This window comes from Musca domestica, unplaced genomic scaffold (genome assembly GCF_030504385.1).
Source record: "Musca domestica strain aabys unplaced genomic scaffold, Musca_domestica.polishedcontigs.V.1.1 9, whole genome shotgun sequence".
In the NCBI taxonomy this organism is placed as follows: Eukaryota; Metazoa; Arthropoda; class Insecta; order Diptera; family Muscidae; genus Musca; species Musca domestica.
The window spans coordinates 21984016-22005046 of record NW_026712435.1 but is presented as its reverse complement, the minus strand read 5'-3'; the positions used below and the strand labels follow the sequence as shown (position 1 = coordinate 22005046).

The following is a 21031-nucleotide window of genomic DNA, read 5'->3' as shown; positions in this document are numbered from 1 at the left end:
ATTACAGTGAGACAAGAGTTTATGGATACAGGAATTTTCGGAGCAAGAATTTGGTAATCACAAAAAAAAAAAAAAACAAATTAAAAAAGTTAAAAATTATTGTAGTACTTTAATTCGTAAATGAACAAATAGCTCGGTCTACAACCGGGTGAACATGACAGGAGCAGCTGAACATGAGAAAAGTAGGAACATGCCAAATTAAGTCCGCATACACGAAGGGGTTGTCCTTCGGATTCATTAATTTCGTATCAAATGCCAAGCGTGCAGGAAAATGCAATCTTTTAAAGTTGAGTGGCATTTGTGTTGTAATTAAAGAATTCTAGGTAGCAACATACTTCCCCGTAATAATCGTATCCTCTATTATATTGTGTAGTATTTTATTGTTAGCGTAATACCACTGCAAAGGCGTTGTGTCAACGCTTCTTAATAAATGATATCCCAATCTGAACTGATTTAAATATAATTTGACAAAATTTACTTGAACAAAAATTCCGTTACACCTTCCATATTTCATGGTAATTGGTGCATAAAATATGTGATATTGGCCGAGAACAAATTTATGGGAACTATATCCAAATTTGAACCGTAAAGAGAGTTTACAATTGAAATTTGACAAATTTATTATTGTACCAAATTTAGTCATTCATGCCGAATTTCGTTGTAACCGGACATACGTATCGTGTTTTGAGCATCAAATAAACGAAATCGGTCGAAAATATACATGGGAGCGATATCTAAATCTGAACCGATTTCAATATAATTTGACTAATTTATTTACTGATCAAAACCCGCCAGTCATTCGAAATTTCATTGGAATCAAAAATACATATCGTGTTTGGTGCATCAAATAAACTAAATCGGTTGAAAATATATATGGGAGCTATATCCAAATCTGAACCGATTTCATTATAATTTGACAAATGTATGTTCGTTTTAAATTCCGTTACACATTCCAAATTTCATTGAAATTAGGGATACATAGCGTGTTTGGTGCATCAAATACATGAAATGGGCCGAAAATATATATGGGAGCTATTTTTAAATCTGAACCGATTTCCATATAATTAAGCAAACACATTTTTTAGACAAATTCCATCACACGTTTAAAATTTCGAAATTCCCGAAGTTCCTTCATAACCCAATCCTATACTCCAACAATAAATTCAAATCCAAATTTCAGGATTACAGCTCTGTTGGTTCACAGATCGTACCAAATTTAGTACATACCCCAATACTGCACTTCAATAGTAATCCCTATTCTAAAGTTCAGGTTTCCAACCCTATAAGTTCACACAAATTTTACCTTGGTAAGAATTTCCAAAAACTGTCCGTCTGTGGAAATCACTTTAGCTTCCAAACGAAATGAGGTAGATTGATAAAGTTTTACTCAAATGATATTATGTCTGCAGAAATTTTGATATAGAAAATGGGCCATGTAGATCCACGTCTTGGTATAGCCCCATATTTTCGGTATTTTGGTGATTTAAGCGATATGATTCACCAAAATTGTTTCGAATTTGGTATTTGAAGTTCGTAATGGATATTACAGGCTATGACAGAAAATTGTCTATGCAGGTTCATGTCAACATATAGCCCCCATTATTCACCGATTTTTTTTCAAGTTTGGCATTTGATTATTGTAGTAACTTATGACAAAAATTTCCTATGCAGGTTCACATCGCCGTATTGATGCTAATATAACGGCTATACTCCTAGCTTTTTATACCCTACACCACAAGGTGGTCAGGGTATTATGTCTTTGTGCATTTGTTTGTAACAGGCAAAATACCCATAGTTCCTTTTGATGATCTGCATAGAATCACATTCCGAGTCGATTTATGCGTGTCCGTCCGTCTGTCTGTCCATGTATTTTTGTGAACAATGTACATTACCCGATCCAAATGAAATTTTGAACAAATCATTTGTTTGGCCTAAGGACGAACCCTATTGAAATTGGAGATAATCAGTAAAAATTTAGATATAGCTCCCATATATATCTTCGTCCGATTTGCTTTTTATTGTGCACCAAACAGTAACATCAGCCCGAATAGTATGGAATTTTGCACATACAACCAAATTATGCCTGAAAATAAGTATGCCAAATTGGAACGGTTCAGATATAGCTATTGGTCCCATATATATTGTTCATCCGATTTATTATTTTTGTCCTCCGCAGCCGTGATATGCACTCTGTAACAACAATATTTGGGGAAATACATCAAATACAGCTCACAAATATCTTTGCCAAATTTTATCGAGATCGGTTCAGATTTGGATATAGCTCCCATATATATGTTTATCTGATTTCAATTTAATTGTGCATAAAAAACGTTTAATTATTATGTGGAGCTCTACTAAATTAGCAAAGTTGTGTAGGGTATCATAATGTCGGCCCCGCCAGAGTTTAAGACTTTCTTTACTGGTGCATTATGTAATAATTGAAAAAAATAAGTGTTGTCGCACAGTGTTATTTTCTTTGAACATTTTGACATTTGTGGAGAAAATCAATATAACCACAGTACGTATGTTGCTGTATATGAACATACATAAACACGTTATTATATTTTTACTCGTAGTGTTTTCTTTGTATTGTCTTCGCCATTACTCGTTATAGCATTCGTAGAATGTCTATGTGTGGGTGTGTGTGTGTGCAGAATGGTATAGCGTTGTTATTTCCCAAGCTTAAGAGCTGCAAAAAAATCTTCTATGGTTACTTGACGTATGTGCTACATACATGTAAACATACATCCATACGTATGTAGGTATGTTCATTTCAGATAGTTGCTGTTGGTAATATTCATTGTGTGGTGGCAATGGAGTGGTGATAGCTTTGTTTGCCGTTGGCCATGTTTTAATGCAGCAACGGTGACATCTATTTGAAAGGCAAACAAAAAAGGTCCCCACCATAGACAACGACCAACACGTGTTTATTTTAATGCTTGTGAATGAAAGTGTTGCAATGAACGTAAAGGGCTATTGGGCAAATTGCGGAATGAGAAACGTCTATGTGTTTGTTAAGATCACATGAGAATATGGGCGTGTGTGTTTGAGACTGTGTGTGTGTGACGGCCTTATCATACATCAATACTTGTGGGGTTTGTTTTTTTTTGCTCTATGAAAGGAAACAAAATAATCATTACGGTGTTTATGCAATCACAGAAAGTAAACGGAAGCTCATATACATGAATCAGAAATAAGGGGTAAAAACGCTGCGCCAGTTATTGACAATCATTAACTGAAAGGTGTAAATGTCACGCTTGTATTTTACAAGGTGTACCTAGGACGGGTCCTATACCAACAAGTAACAGCTTAATTGTAAGCCATACATAAACGATATATTAGGCAACTAAGTATTTGCAAACTATTTTTTAGATATTATCTTTTTGGTATTACTAGTTTAAACAGCACCCGCACGTTTCGAGTTTTGTTTCGCTGTCAAACATCTTCAGTGTTGTCTATAATTTAATCATGAATCGTCTTACAAACGAACAACGCTTGCAAATTATTCAATTCTATTATCAAACAAGTAAGCAAAGGCTACAGTCGAGCGGGGCCGACCGTTGAATACCCTACAACACACTGGTCACTGGAATGGACATTTTCGTATTTTGTCTACAAAAGTTGGCAAACTCCTTCACACATTGAAAATTTTTGGATGGCCATCCAAAACTGCTTGGCTTTTGCAATGTCCGGTAACCCCCATTCAAATGTTCGTGAGGACCGGGCGATAATTACGACCTGCTGACAATTTTACAGTTTTTTGTCCATTTCAACCCCTAAATATATGGCGATCATCTCCAAAAAGAGCAGGCTTCTATTCAGACCCTCATCTTATCCCCATGCAAAATTTCGTAAGGTTCGGGCCATAAATGAGATCTGTATATGATATCCTGATATCCGAACTACTTAGTTTTGTTAGCTGTAGAAATATTACCAAATGTTTAATTCAAAATGAAAATATGCCAAAAATATGTCAAAATTGAAAAAATATGAGAAAATATTACAAAATCAATATTTTCATCTTTAGAGAGATATTTTTATGGGATTTTTTAGACGTTTTTTCTTTCCTGCCCAGAGGCCATTCTGAATTAATGAGAACTGCCGCAATCAGTTCAGCCGTTCTCGACATATATGAGATCTTTCAAGCATCCCAACATACCAAAAAAACAATACAGCTTGAGAACAATATTATAAAAATATAATTTTTCAACAATGCTTGAGAAACACTTATGTTCCACAAACATTTCTCAAATCTGTCCCTTGTTGACAAATTAGTTTTGATTTTTTGTGAAAATTGTCAGCAAGAAATTATTTTCTTTGGCAGAAAACAAAATCACGCGAATTTAGGACCCATTTCTGGACCGAACCCTTAAGGTATGCGTGAATAATAAATCCGGGAATCTTTCACATAAATTATTCCAATCCCATTTCAGATTGGAAGAATCAAAAAAGTTTCAGGAATTCAATAGATGTGTAGTCTTAGTGGAAGATATGCAGAAGCTCAAATAAGGGAGAAGAAAGCGTCAGGGTATCAAGGCCACATGAGGCAGTGACTACTGGGATGTCCATCAAGAAAAAAAAAAGTGAAAAATGATTAAAAATTAAAATAATAATATTTTATACTATTGCAAAAATAAGCTTAATATAATATTATTTTCGTAAGCTTATTCTACAATTTCAAGTATAAGCTTATAAATAAGGATTCCGTTTCGATTATTCTATACTTGTTACACAAACATTTTTCAATGTTTTCTCAAGATTTTCTCAAGCTTAAGGCTTATGTCCATAAGCTTATTGTAATATTATTCTCCAGCCATTTTGGTATGTTGGGATATCTTCTTTGATAGACATCGCATATCGCACATATTTTGCTATATATCCGATTTGTTGGATCTTAACATCTATGTAAAGATCAGAAGTAACCTTGTCATGGCTTTGTGATTCCGCCGGGATTTAAAATATTCGCGGTTTAATGAAATTTTTTATTTTTTTTTTTCACAAAAAAGATATGGTATATTTTACCCGCTAAATATTATCCGATGACCACCCAAATTGGTAGGCTTCTTCCCCGCCCTAAACTCTAGCTACACGCGAAATTCCGCGTCGATTGGTCTATAATTGCAACCTGTATAGCTGCAAAATCCGACATTTTTCAGTATTTGGTCCATTTCAACACCTAAACATTTGGCGATCATCTCCAAAAGAAATAGGCTTCTATTCTGACCCTAACCCCACCTTCGTGCAAAATTTCGTTAGGATCGGGCCATAATTGCGACCTGTAGCGTAGATCGACTCAGCTCGGCGAGATAGGAAGATCCATATATACTTTCCTATATGGGAAACCAATATTTCGAGGTGTTACATAAATTCTGGCCAAATCAAACTTATAATACCCCCAACACATAGTGTTGTAGGGTATAAATACGAAATCGAGAAAAATGTTGTACCTAATTGCTCCTCTTTTCAAATAACCATCATAGATTTGGAACCATTATTTTCCAAAAAAAAAAAAATAAATAAGATCTCTGAAAAAGCATTAATAGTTGACGTAGCAGTTGTTCCTTCTACGCTCTTTAGGAAAGAACTAACTAACTCAAATCCAAAAATGTGTTCTCTTCTTTCAAGAGTGTTCGATTCGGGTCCCCTAATTGGTTTACATATCATATAGCAGTACCTCCCGATGTTCGGCATTTTGAACAGTTTCCAAACCAAATCAACTGAACCCAACATTTTGGGTTCTGCAAAGGTCTGTTCATTCCTTGTGAAAAATATTCGATTTGGGTCCATGTTAACGGTATCTCCTGATTTTCGGTATTATTGAAGATTCTGCACAATAAATAAAGTATTGGTTTCGTTATTTGGGTTATTATGCACTCAATCATATGGCTAGAAAGGGTATATATCATTGAATAGGGCCAAAACGTGCCTCATCGGAACAAACGGTTTTAGACCCCAAGTCTCTTTGGACCAAATCCGTTAAAGGATATTTGGAGTCGATTTAGCAATGTCCGTCCGTATGGCTGTCTTGCTGGCTGGAGCGCACGATAACTCTTGATGGTAGTATCTGGTTTGGTCCAAACTTGGTACATCGTAATATTATTATAAACCTTAGATCAAGTTCGGAGATGGGCAACATCGGTTCACTCCTTCTGGTACCTCCCCCAGAGAAAAAGTCGAAATTTCCAAAAAACTATGTTACTGCACAGTAAGAGAAGAGATATGCCGATTTGGCTCCAACTTTGCAATTCCTTATATTTTTATCAGATCTAGGTCAAATGGACAATATCGGTGCACTCCATCAAAAAAGGGTAAAAAATTTGAATAATTATAACTTTTATAAAATGTGATTGTAAGAGTCCGATTGTCTTCAAATTACACTGCTAGGCTAAAGTTAGCATAAATAAATTATTAATCAAATTTCCGTTAACCCTAACATGAACCGAAACAACTGTCTTTACTTTTCCGTCTCAAGAAATACATTTCTGAACAAACCGCTGGAGCACGACTAGGTATTCCAGCCCAAGGGGAGAAATTCTGCCGTCATAGGTGGGAGATTCCAAATACAGGTTATAACCTGATTTCAATGAATTTTTACGTTGCAGTCACATATTTTGTATTATATATTTGAGTTTTAGTAATTGGATGCAAAATATGGTCCGCATGGGTCCACATTTTGATATGACCCTCACATGAAGGTAACCCCGATTTAATCTATTTTGGGGGTCTTGGTCTCATTTTCCAATTGAGTTGGCTTTTTGTTTGGTATTACGTTTCTCAGAGAGTAGAACACCTACTAGTTGAAATATTATTTGAATATTTAAGACTACCCCTCATATGAGGTTCCTCCTTATTTTAGTAATATCGAGGATGTTGACAAAATTTTCGAATCGATTCGGCTAAAAATGCATATTCTGGTTTCATTGGTAGTGAACAGTGCTTCCCACTAAAGATTTCCAATATAGGTGTATTGTATATACGTATAGTCTCAGTTCCCAACCGATATTGCCTTGGAGTGATTGTATTAGGTCATTACAACAAAACTCGAAATGGCTTTTGATCTTTCATGTCAATATTTTATTGTTTGGCCCCTAAAAATTCAGCGACAACTTTTGCAGTCAATATTATAAATACTTTATTATGATACTGGCTGCAACAATGTGCTTGGGTTTTAAATAGGCTCCTTTTGAATTTTTGTCAGAATCTGCTCTAATTTAAAGCAATTCACAGAAAACTCTAATTTTTTAGTTATTATAAATTTTAATTTAACAATATAAAAAATGAAAGACAAATGTTTTGAAATCCGACTTCAATTTAACAACCACGTATACAATACGAAACAATATACAATGAACCAATTGTTTCGTTTCTGTCTACCACTATTTACAGACAAAATTATGTCGAAAAACAATCGTTATGTTTAAAAGAAGCAAAGCTAGCCAGTACAAACAAACAAATACGTTGAACTTTACAAAATTTGATTTATGATTTTACAATTGTTTTCTAATTGCCCTTACACCTACGTAACACAGACGACTTTTGTTCTTTAAAAGATTCTCAATTCTCTTGTCTCTTTGAACCACCGATTTAATGTGAATTTTCTTGAACTATTGGTTATTCAGCTGGATAATTTCTGGAAGAAAAAAAAAATGCCAAGTAAATACCGGGAAATACTACGGTATAAATACCCTTTGAAGCTGCAAATAGTCTGTAGCTAAAGCTTTTGTACGTTATTTAAAAAAAAACTTTTTACAAAGCCATAGATAAAACGAAGGGCGAATGTTGACATTTTCCTTCTGTTCCACTAAAGTTGCAGTTATCCTCCACAAAATCGAAATATTACAAAATTCAAAATTTTCAATAAATACAGAAAAAATCCAACAGACTCCACGAAATTCTCATGATAGACCCTACAAAAAATATATATTCTGATCGGAGTAACATTTTAAGTCGATTTAGCGATGTCCGTCTGTTTTTGGGTTTGTGTGTGTGTCTGTCTGTCTGTTACAATCACGCTATCTTTGGAACAAATTGAGATAGAAGGCTAAAATTTTGCACAGTGTTGCCAGTAGGTTAAGTTAGTAAATGGGACATGTTGGTCCATTTTTTCAGGGTGAGATGAAAAAACTGCAACCGACTCCATACTGCTGTCATTTCCAAGCTGCTAAGATTATTCCAGTGACAGCTCATTATATTGTTTACACGCGTACAAAAGCATTTTGGAGAGAATTTCCTAGTAAACAAGTCATTCGTGATGGAATGCACGCGTGATAGTTTGATTTCTTTATATTTGGCTGGAAAACCACAAGTGGCTTTCGTTAGAGCACTCCAGCATTTAAATGAGAATAAATCTCTTGTGTCTCGTACCATCGCTCGTTACCGTGATACTGGTTGTCTAGCCCGAGGTCAAGGAAGTGGATGAAAATGATTTCGACTTGATCGAAACATAATGATTAATCATATCGCAATACTCCATTCGGCATATATTGAAAAATAAGCTCGGGGTAAAGCCATTGCAATTCCAAAAAGTGCAAGAACTTACAACGCACATCGTGGTGACCTGCCGAATTTGGTTTTCTCCGAAGAGAAAATATTCGTTGTCTGGCAGTTTGTAAACAAACAAAATGATCGTGTTTATTTGCCAAAGAGGTCAGCTGGAAATGTGCACCTTCGGTTGGCCACCAGAACTCAAGCGCTGGCCACGTTGATTGTGTGTGCCGCCATAACAGCCGATGGTGGCTCTCCGTTTGTATTAATCGACCGTGGCATCAGAATAAATGCCGAATATTTTGGCGAAAATTGTCTGGAGGGTGTATTAAAGCCTTGGGCACGCAAACATTATTGTCGCAGACCTTCGACATTCCAACAGGACTCAGCACCATCGCACTCAGCACGCGCTACCCAAGAATGGTTACAAAATGAGGTTCCTCGCTTTATTTCCAGCGCACAATAGCCACCAAAATCTCCGGATACCAATCCGTTGGAATATTGGGTCTGGAGTATTTGGAAAAGCACTAACTAAAAAAACTAAAATATACCAAAGTGTCGATCACCTCAAGCAAGCGCTTCCCTGGGTATGGACCAAAATACTGCAGAGCAACATTCGGGCAGCGTGTGACAGTTTCATTGGCCGTTTGAAGGCCATAATTCGTGACAAAGGTGACCAAATCGAACAAATCTAAACTTATTCTTAAATTTGATGCTATTTCCGACATTTTTTCCTTTCATTCAATAAAATTAAAAAAAAACAAGTAAGCAAAGGCTACAGTCGAGCGGGGCCGACCGTTGAATACCCTACAACACTATAATAAACCATACAGTTTATATAGGCGAAATACTCGACAGAATTTCACAAAATATTGTGACAAATAATAAAAGAAAACCATCAGGTTTCGTTCTCTAATTTTCGAATAAAAGCAACTTAAACTAATTTGCTCATTTCCAATTTATTGGTAGAAGTTGCACTTAAATGGTCTTCCTAGATCTGGAACCAATAATTCCCAAAGACCCACAACCTCTCAGAAGTGGCCAAAGACTAACATTTATTATTGGTTTTTGACTGAAACGCATCTATATGAGATACAGACATTTGACTATATTCTTCAACAAATCAGCGTTAACGAAATAGTCAGAAGTGCGTCTTTCCGGTATTTGTGAATTCTCCAAAAAGTCACTGGAATGGACATTTTCGAATTTTGTCTATAAAAGTTGGCAAACTCCTTCACACATTGAATATTTTTCGATGGCCATCCGAAATTGCTTGGCTTTTGCAATGTGAGGTAACCCCCATTCAAATGTGCGTGAGGATTGGGCGATACTTACGACCTGCCGACAATTTTGCAGTTTTTTGGTCCATTTCAACCCCTAAATATATGGCGATCATCTCCAAAAAAAGTAGGCTTCTATTCTGACCCTCATCTTATCCCCATGCAAAATTTCGTAAGGATCGGGCCATAAATGCGATCTGTATATGATATCCTGATATCCTAACTACTTAGTTTTGTTAGCTGTAGAAATATTACCAAATGTTTAATTCAAAATGAAAATATGCCAAAAATATGACAAAATTGAAAAAATATGAGAAAATATTACAAATCCAATATTTTCATCTTTAGAAAGATATTTTTATGCGATTTTTTAGACGTTTCTTCATTCCTAACAAGAGGCCATTCTGAATTAATGAGAACTGTCGAAATTAGTTCAGCCGTTCTCGACATATAAGAGATCTTTCAAGCATATCTTCTTTGATAGACATATATATCGCACATATTTTGCTATATATCCGATTTGTTGGATAATAACATCAATGTAAAGTCAGAAGTAACCTTGTGATGGCTTTGTGATTTCGCCGGGATTTAAAATATTCACGGTTTAATGAAAAATTTTGATTTTTTTTCAACACAAAAGATATGGCCTATTTTACCCGCTAAATATTATCCGATAACCACCCAAATTAGTAGGCTTCTTCCCCGCCCTAAACTCTAGCTACATGCGAAATTTCGCGTCGATTGGTCCATAATTGCGACCTGTATAGCTACTGCAAAATCCGACATTTTTTCAGTAATTGGTCCATTTCAACCCCTAAACATTTGGTGATCATCTCCAAAAGCAATAGGGTTCTATTCTGGTCCAAGCCCCACCTACATTCTAAAAGATCGGGCCATAATTGCGACCTGTAGAGTGATTACAAATTAACATGGACAGACGGACAGACGGACAGACGGACGGACGGACATACATAGCTAGATCGACTCAGCTCGGCGAGCTAGGAAGATCCATATATACTTTCCTATATGGGAAATCAATATTTCGAGGTGTTACATAATTTTTGGCCCAATCAAACTTATAATACCCCCAACACATAGTGTTGTAGGGTATAATAAAAATTGTGGCGTTTGACTATATTGCAGTTTTTATACCCTCCACCATACTATGGAGGGTATATTAACTTTGTCATTCCGTTTGTAACTCCTTGAAATACTCATATCAGACCCAACAAAGTATATATATTCTTCATCAGCGTAAAATTCTAAGTCGATTTAGCGATGTCCGTCTGTCTGTCTGTCCGTCTGTCTGTCTGTCTGTCTGTCTGTCTGTCCGTCTGTCTGTCTGTTGTAATCACGCTATCTTTTGAATGAATTGAGATAGGTGGCTAAAATTTTGCACACATGTTTATTTTTCCAGTAGGCAGGTTAAGTTCGTAAATGGGCCATGTAGGTCCACGTTTTCATATAGCCCCCATATAACGGTACCTCCCTATATTCGGTATTTCGATGATTTTAGCGACATTATTCACGGGAATTGTTTCAAATTTGGTATTTGAAGTTCAAAATGGATACTACACGCTAAGACGGAAAATTATCCGTGCAGGTCCACGTCTTCGTATAGCCCCCATATAACGGTACCTCCCGATATTCGGTATTTTGATAATTTTAGCGACATTATTCACGGGAATTGTTTCAAATTTGGTATTTGAAGTTCAAAATGGATACTACACGCTACGACGGAAAATTATCCGTGCAGGTCCACGTCTTCGTATAGCCCCCATATAACGGTACCTCCCGATATTCGGTATTTTGATGATTTTAGCGACATTATTCACCGGAATTGTTTTAAAATTGGTATTTGAAGTTCGTTATGGGAACTACAGTCTGTGACAGAAAATTGTCTGTGCGGGTCCAGGTCTTCGGATAGCCCCCATATAACGGTACCTCCCTATATTCGGTATTTTGATGATTTTAGCTACATTATTCGCCGTTTATTTCAAGTTTCGAATTTGAATATGGTAATGGCTTATGACAAACAATGCCTATGTATGTCCACGTCGTATAGACCCCAAAATAACGGCTATTTTCGGTATTTTTAAAATGTTAACAGAATTTTTTAAGGATTTTATTTTTTGAAAATTTCCAAATTCGTTGCAAATGGTGGAGGGTATTAAAAGTTCGGCCCGGCCGAACTTACTGCTTTTTAACTTGTTTTATTTCACCCTGTATATCATCTAGACAACAGATCTTGTGTTAGCAAAAATATTTGGATGTGTGAAATTTGTAGAGAGTTGGATGCTTATTTCGATTTCTTTGAGCGTTCGTGTTTTATGAGCTTCATTCAAAACTTTGATCTTTTGTGGGGGAGATACCAGAAGAAGTGGACCTATAAATCCCATTTTCATGCCAGACCTTGTATTAGTAGAAATAATAGAATGTGTGAAATATGAAGAGACCCGGCTTCTTATTTCAAACTTTATGATCGCTTGGTTATTCATTTCGACCGTTTCGACCCTTTGTGAGGGAGGTACCAGAAGGAGTGGACCGATATATCCTATCTTCACATCAGACCTTGGGTTAATAAAAATATTATGATTTGTGTCATTTGAAGACAGTCGGACACTTACATCTCATTTTAAAAGAGGTAAAATTATCAAAAATGTTGACCCATTGTAGGAGAGGTATGTGATAGAGTGGGTCGACATTGTCCATTTTCGTACCTGTCATAGCACTGATGGAAATATTAGGATTTGCAAAGTTGGAGCAAAAACGGAATTTCCTTTCTCTTACTGTGCTTTAAAGTATCTTTTTTGAAAACTTCGACCTTTTGTAGGGGAGGAACCCGAATGGGTGGAACGAAATTGACTATCTCCGAACTCGATTTGGTAATAATATTACAATGTACCAAGTTTGGACCAAATCAGATAAGAGATTATCTGAGATATCGCGCGCACCATCCAAACAGGCAGACGGACGGACGGATATCCCTAGATCGACTCCAAATATCCTGAAACGGATTTGGTTAGAGAGACCAATGGTTTAAAACCGTTAATTTAACGATTATTAGTTCTATGCATATAAAATATACTTCTCATCTGTGCATTGATGCCCGTTTAGTTGATATTTAATAAAAATCAGATAACGGGGATATACCGGAATATATACGAGAAGCTAAAGTTTTCTTTGAAGGCACAAATGTAGGTTAATGGTCATGAAGGTGTGCGCGGACTATTGGTTAAAGTCAGGATAACACTTATCCTAGACAACCAATATATGTTGAAAGATTCAAATGGACCAAAGATTCACATATGTATGAAATAATACAAGACCACGTCATCGTTATATGGGAATGTTTTCTCCCGCCAAAATTCGTAGTATTCCATTAAAAACTATTAAGGTTTTTAGAACTGTGAACGCAATAATAGCTCCATCCGTAAATTAAATTGAAAATTCTATAGGACGTTACGATATTTGTAAGATCATGGCATATTTTACTTCTCTAATGTTTTTAACAAAGATATGAAGTTTCATACCTTTCACCTTTTTTGTCTGTCGAAAATGTGTTTGATTGTCGAATATACAGTCAGAACTTAATCATCTCAGAATCCTGAGTCCACCCACGTAGTGTTGCAAGGTAACAAAGAATTTAGTGTGTTAAATTTACTGCCAATTTTCCAATTAATTATAATCCCAGTGAGTTGTTTTTGTGTTCGAAGCATTTATGTATACATAAGTATATAGATATATATACGAATATACCTGATTCACAAATTAAAAAGTAACGTGTAGAAAATCTTGATTAATAAGCAGCACGTTTTTTTTTTAATTTTTTTTCGCTAAATATTCATAATTAATTTAATTTGACGAAATAAACCGTTCGCACATAACCTCATGCTCTAAATTTTTAATGTAATTATTTTACTGTAAATATAAACAAATTATTGTTTTCGCTTCGCTATTTGCAGGGCACTTTACACACCACTGAGTTCGGCAAAGTTCAATACATATTTACTGATTTATTTCGACAATGGGTTTTGTTTTTGCATTTCTATTGAAAATGTTTGTTTTTCCCTACACTTGAGCTGTGCACATACAAATGTACTTCCATACAATGTTACGACATTCGACGGTCGCTGCTGCGTCTCTTCATTTTGTTTACACTGAAATTCGGACATAAATATATATTTGTTTTTAGCCAGTAAAACGCACTCATTACGTGAGGTAATTAAAAAAAAAAGTTCGATTAAAACGAAATGTTTTTGATAATATCACCTTTTTTCAAAGAAATCACTACTGTCGCACCTTAATATTAACGCAAAACTAAAAATTGATATTTTCGGAATATTTTCCTTAGCCACCGCTAAACAAACAAAATTTTCACTGCTGATTCTTTTATTCAGATTTGATCTAAAAATATCCCCGTTGATTAGTCGACTCTATGGAAGTGGAAATATTTTTAAATGCTGTATGTTGGTGTTTTCTTTGCTGGTGGAGGGAGAGGGGTGTTGGAAGGAAGAGTCAGTGCAGACACTTTCTAAATGTATTTGCGTTCTCTCTTTCTCACAATCATACACGTATTGTACAGTGGTTCCGAACGTTAGGAAAACAATTAGTTTTGCTTTACAGAGGGGATAGCCTTAAAATGACATTTTGCATTAAAAGATATTTAGAATTGTAATAAAATCTTAACGTCGGTGTAGTTTAAAAAATTTCGGTTGAATAAGTTCTCATTCAACTAAAATTTTTTAAACCATGAACATCTGAAGAAACGAAAACAAGTAAAAAACATTAATTCTGGGCCACATTTAATACTCTCCATCTTAGGGTAAAGAAAACATTTGAACCAATTATGACCCACAAATACCAATTTTTATACATATTCGTGGGAAAATGTGGCAAATATCATCAAAATATAGAATATCGGGAGGTACCGCTATATATGGATATACAAAAACGTGAACCTATACATATAATGTTTCGCCAACGGAGCTAGAACCTATTATGACCAACTTATTCCAACTTTAGACAATTCCGTGAAAAAATGTGACAAAAACCATTAAAATACCGAATATCAGGAGATACCGTTATATGGGGCTATACCAAAGCGTGGACCTATACATACAATGTTTCGCCACATGAACTAGTACCCATTAGAACCTACAAATACCAATTCTCACACAAATCCGTGAAAAATGTGACAAAAATCATCAAAATACCGAATATCGGGAGGTACCGTTATATAGGGCTATACCAAAACAATGCTATGCCTATACATACAATGCTTCGCCACACGAACTAGGACCCATTATGACCTTCAAATACCAATTTCCAGACAAATCCATGAAAAAGTGTGGCAAAATCATCAAAATACCGAATATCGGGAGGTACCGTTATATTGGGGGTATACCAAAACGTGGACCGATATATCTCATTTTCAATACTAACCATCCTAGACACAATACAAATTATTCTGCTAAATTTTGACGCTCTACGTCAAATAACGTGGCCTGTATCGTGATTTCAACAGACAGACGGACATCGTTAGATCGACTTAGAATTTTATGCTGATTATGAGTATATCTACATTATGGGGTCTGCGACGAATATTTAGGGATGTTACAAATGGTTTAGGGATGTTCCAAGGTGGAGGGTATAATAAGTTAAAAAGTGACTATTTTATTGAGTTGGTAGGTTTTAAAATTGCCTGAAACCCTTTATGCATTAATTTATTATCTTTACAAGTTAGCACATTTGAGGTGAAGTTTTTCTAGATCTTATCTACTTTTAAATAACTGGAATATTTTTCAAGTTAATCTCAATATCAAAGATCCTTCTCTAATTTTAGAGGTTATTATGGATGCATAGACGCAATGAATGGGGAGGTGGTGAGACAGTATTTGATCTTCCCAATTTTTTTATACCCAACACCACACTTTGATACAGGCTATTTTATATCTGTGCATTTGTTTGTAACATGAAGAAGGTAAAGCGATAAACCCATATTTCCTTTTGAAGGTCACCATAGAATCAATTTCTGAGTCGATTTATGCAAGTCAGTCCGTCTGTCCATGTATATTTGTGAACAAAATGCAGGTCGCATTTATTATCCCATTGAGATGAAATTTACCAAATAATATTTGTTTGGCACAAGGACGAACCCTATTGAACTTGGTGAGAATCCATTATAATCTTCAACCGATTTGCACCAAATGGCCAATATCCGTCCAAATGACCTGAAGTTTGGCACATCAGACCGAATTCTGTCTAGAAGCAAGTACATTAAATTTGTTCAGATATAGCTATAGCTCACATATATAAGTTTTATATGATTTGGTGTTTTAAGATCCTCACATGCGCACCCCACAAGAATGATGTTTGGTATCATATATCAGATGCAGACCAGAAATTCTTCTTCTAAGTTGTATTAATATCGGTTCGGATTTGGATATAGCAGCCATATATATCTTCAACCGATTTCGGGATAATTGTGCACCAAGTGGCCAATATCAGTCCAAATGACCTTCTTTTTGTCACATCCGACCTACTTCTGTCTAGAAGAAAGTACATTAAATTTAGAGAAATCAGTTCAGAAATAGCTATAACTCCCATGTACAGGGTTGCCCATATTCGACGGACCCTTAATGACATACAGCGTTTGAAGCGTCAGTCCAAGCAGATTTTACCATTCGTAATATACATTCGACAACAATGAAAGTAGGTACCAGATATCTTATAGAGCTCGGAAATACCTCTGCTGAATTTTATCAAGATCGGGTTTCAGGATAATTGTGCTAATATCAGACAAAATGGACCGAATTTTGACCCTTCCGACGGATTTTGGTCTAAAAGCAAGTGTTTCAAATTTTGGTTAACATCGGTTCAGCTATAGCTTCTATATATGTGTTTCATCCGATTTGGTGTTAAAGTCCCTCACATGCGTAATATGCACTCCACAACCATGATATTTGATACCAGGCATCACACACATATAATTCTGCAAATTTTTTGGGGTACAAGATTTCGTCTCTCTTTCCGAATTTTATTGGAATCGGACATACATGTCGTGTTGGGTGCATCAAATATGTATAATCGGCCGAAAATATATATTTATTTTTGTTCCAAATTTAGTCAATCATGCCGAATTTCATTGGGATCGGGTATACGAATCGTGTTTGGTGCATCAAATATGTGAAATCGGCCGAAAATATATATGGGAGCTATATTCAAATCTGATCCGATTTTAATATAATTTGACTAATTTATTTTCTGATCAAAATCGCGTCACACAATCCAAATTTAGTTGGAATCGAACATACATATCGTGTTTGGTGCATCAAATAAACGAAATCAGTCGAAAATATATATGGGAGCTATATCTAAATCTGAGCAGATTTTAACATAATTTGCAAATTTATATTATCTTAGGCGTTCCAAATTTGAAAACTGTATCTGTAATCGATCAAAAGATATGTGCATATGAAATCTAAATTTTTGGGAGGTACCTCCGTTTCTGATCCAAGTGGAATTTTAAAAATTTATATAGCCTATGTTACTTTTAGGCGATGTTGTAGGCGATGTTGTTGTACTTGGAAATTTTTAGGAAGATCTGTTAAGCGGTTTTCGTGTCCATAAATTACAAACATACATTTTCCTCTTTTTATAGATATAGCATAAGTTTATGACAAGAGTTCTCTATTAAGGAACTACCTCATGTGTAGATTCCCTGTAAACAATGTATAACATTTGGTTACTTCTGACACGAAGTGCAAGTAGTCCCACCAGACCTAATGCGTACAAATATATTAGAAAGTATCGCTAATATATTTCAATCCACTGTGCAGTAAAATCTTCAAATGTCACAAGGTATTTTGGGAAATTTCTAAAATTGGGTGATACCACATGAGCGAGATGAGTTTTATTGAGTCTCTTTGGCATGAGAGTGAAACCTATTTTATTCTCTCCACAATTTTGTTTGATTTTCACAAAATATTTTGATTTTTAATTTCCAAAAAAAAAAAAAAAAAAAAATGAAATTGGCTAATATTCCTACACATACACACGTACGCATTTCAATATCATTGCCTCTATAGGTGGAAAGTGGGTGTCGAATTGAAACGAACATACATGCATACATACATATGTTTGTATATATGTATTAATTGCTTCACTTTGCTATGTGTGTCATAAATATGTGGTGGCTGCACACGTCATAGGATAGTGAGACAAAAAAATAAAATATTCACTCACGAATTTCTGTTCAGTTCTATTCGATTCAATTTCGATGTATGTAATGTGTGTGTGTGCGGCTGCTGCTGCTTTTGTTGTTGTCATCGTATTATCGTCGTAGTCGTATCCATTGATTTGATAATGAGAAAGATAATTGTTTGCTGTATAAGTACATCACTTAGGGTTGGACTCTTCATGGTCTGTTAATAACCATTGATACATATATACAAGAGCCACAAAAATAAATTGTGTTACGAATGCGACCAATCAATTTGTATTTATCTGTATGACAAATGTATGACCACCAATCGCAATGAATTATTTATCGAGAAATAATTAAGGAACACAAAGTAGAATACTATTTGCATAGGATGAGATCGTATTAAGCGAACATATGAATTATGAATGTCATTATAATGTGACTCTGTACAAACAAGTTTTTTTTTATAGGATTCTTCAAATTGAATTACCTGACCTGAGATTATTGTGGGGGCTTCCTGATCTTAATACCGTTGGTGTCCCATATTTTTTATGCAATGTGAAAAATGTGAAAAAATATTTAATAATTGTCTAAAATCGTATTAATGTTTTTCACGGATTGAGCTTTGCCTCGCATTTTTGGCCCTATGTTTTTCACATTATCGCTTGTCATTGGGTAAAATTATTGGAATCTGCACAGTTTGGGGAAAATTGGAAACAAGTTTGAACTTAATCGTGAACTCAAACAGTTCTAATATTGGCAAACTTTTTCTTGAGAGTAATTATTGTTCAAAGTTTGAATATTCTTGGAATGATTGGAAAAAAAATGGCGGGATTTAAGTGTAACCCACAAAAAAAAAAAACAGGTATAAAAGCAGTAAGTTCGGCCGGGCCGAACTTTGAATTCCCTCCACCATTTGGAACGAATTAGAAACTTTTCAAAAAAATCAAATCCATTAAAAATTCTGTTAAAATCTTTAAAATACCTAATACCGGAAGGTGCCGATATATGGGGGATATACAATATTGTGGACTTATATAGACAATTCTCTCTCAGGGGGTAAATTACTCACAAGGGACTCCTCGTGTGGAATTTCGGACAATTCCATTGAAAAATGTGGCTAAAATCATCAAAATGTCAAATATCGGGGGGTACTGTTATATGGGGGCTATACGATATCGTGGACCGATATAGCCCATCTTCAAACTCGACCTGCCTACAGAAAAAAGAGAGATCTGTGCAAAATTTTAGCTTCATATCTTAATTCGTTTTGACTGTAGAGTGATAACAACAGACGGACGGACAGGGTTAAATCGTCTTAAAATTTTACGCTGATCAAAAATATATATACTTCGTTGGGTCTAAAATGATTATTTCGATGAGATACAAACGGAATGACGAACTTAATATACCCTCCATACTGTGTATGGTGGAGGGTATAAAAAAGAGGAAAATCTCAGTAGAAATGAATAGTAAAGATTACACGGCAAAAAAACCCAAGTAGAATGGAAAGTTCGCCCTATTCCATATTTTTTAAAATTTTGGGATTAAGATTCATTGGAATCTTTGCCATTGTATATCCTCCACCATAGTGCGAAGGGTATATTAAGTTTGTTATTCCGTTTGTAACACCTCGAAATATAAATTTAAACCCCCACAAAGTAAATATATACAGGGTGAGATGAAAAAACTGCAATAGCTCTTAAAATTATTCCAGTGACAGCTTATTATATTGTTTACAAGAAAAAAAGTTATTCGTGATGGAATTCAAGCGTGATTGTGTTATTTCTTTCTTAATATTTGGCTGGAGAACCGCAAGTGGCTATCGTTAGAGCACTCCAGCATTTAAATGTGAACAAATATTTTGTGTCTCAGCGCAGCGTGGACGGACGTCAAGGAAGTGGACGAAAGAAAACAGCAACATCAGCAGAAATGGTTCGAAAAGTAAAGAAGCGACAGTAGCCGAAAAATGGCTCATGAGCTGAACATATCTCAATATTCCATTCGGCAAATATTGAAAAATGAGCTCGGGGTAAAGCCATTGAAATTCCAAAATGTGCAAGAACTTACACCGCAACGGAAATAAAATAGACTCAAAAGAGCTAAAGATTTGTTTCGCTTGGCCGAATGTGGTGATCTGCCGAATTTGGTTTTCTCAGATAAGAAAACATTCGTCCAGCAGTTTGTAATCAAACAAAATGATCGTATTTACTTGCAAAAGAGATCAGCTGAAAACGTGCACCTTAGGTTGGCCACTAGAACACAAGCGCCGGCCGTGTTAATCGACCGTGGCATCAGAATAAATGCCGAATATTATCGCGAAAATATTCTGGAGGGTGTATTAATTGACCGCGGACCTTGGACATTTCAACAGGACTCGGCGACACCCAAGAATTGTTACAAAATGGGGTTCCTCGCTTCATTTCCAGCGCACAATGCCTAAATCTCCGGATACCAATCCGTTGGAGTATAGTGTCTGGAGATTTGGAAAAGCAAGGTTGGCAATAAAAAATACCAAAGGATCGATCACCTCAAGTAAGCGCTTCACCGGGAATGGGCCAAAATACCGCAGAGCAACATTCGGGAAGCGTGTGACGGTTTCTTTAGCCGTTTGAAGGCCATAATTAGTGCCAAGGTGGCCAATTCGAACAAACCGAAACTTATTCTAAAATTTTATGCTATTTCCGACATTTTTTGCTTTCACTCAATAAAATTTAAACAGAATATGTATATATTCAAAATTTGACTATTTTTGAAAAGAGTTGGTCTATGTTGTTCATTTTCTCATTTTGTTGAAAACAAGGCCGGGTTTATGTGCATGCCAAAAAAAGGAATTTCTCTGTAAAATAGAAAAATAGGAGACACTTGTTTTAAAAGATTACACAGCAAAGTAACTATGGTAGAGAGAGAAGTTCCCCGTATTTCATATTTGTTGAAGTTTTCGGATTAAGATTCTTTCGAATTGTTCTTCCAGACATGCGGTATTTTGACGATTTGTGTTACACTTTTCGTCGGAAATGTTTTAAAATTAGGATTTGAAGTTCTATAACAGAAAATTGCT

General features: G+C 35.5%; 1 protein-coding gene across 10 annotated transcripts in view; it reads right to left on the bottom strand.

The window, feature by feature from the left end:
• LOC101889956 (uncharacterized) overlaps nucleotides 1-14189 on the bottom strand; it is a 414061-nt gene extending 399872 nt beyond the window's left edge. For 5 of the 10 annotated variants that reach the window (XM_059131789.1, XM_059131790.1, XM_059131792.1 and 2 more), the window contains exon 1: nucleotides 14037-14175. The gene's annotated coding sequence lies outside the window, so the exon portion shown is untranslated. Of the gene's footprint in view, nucleotides 1-14036 lie in introns of all 10 variants that reach the window. The other 5 variants (XM_059131786.1, XM_059131793.1, XM_059131782.1 and 2 more) reach the window with 4 other exon arrangements.
• Nucleotides 14190-21031: the final 6842 nt, after the last annotated feature.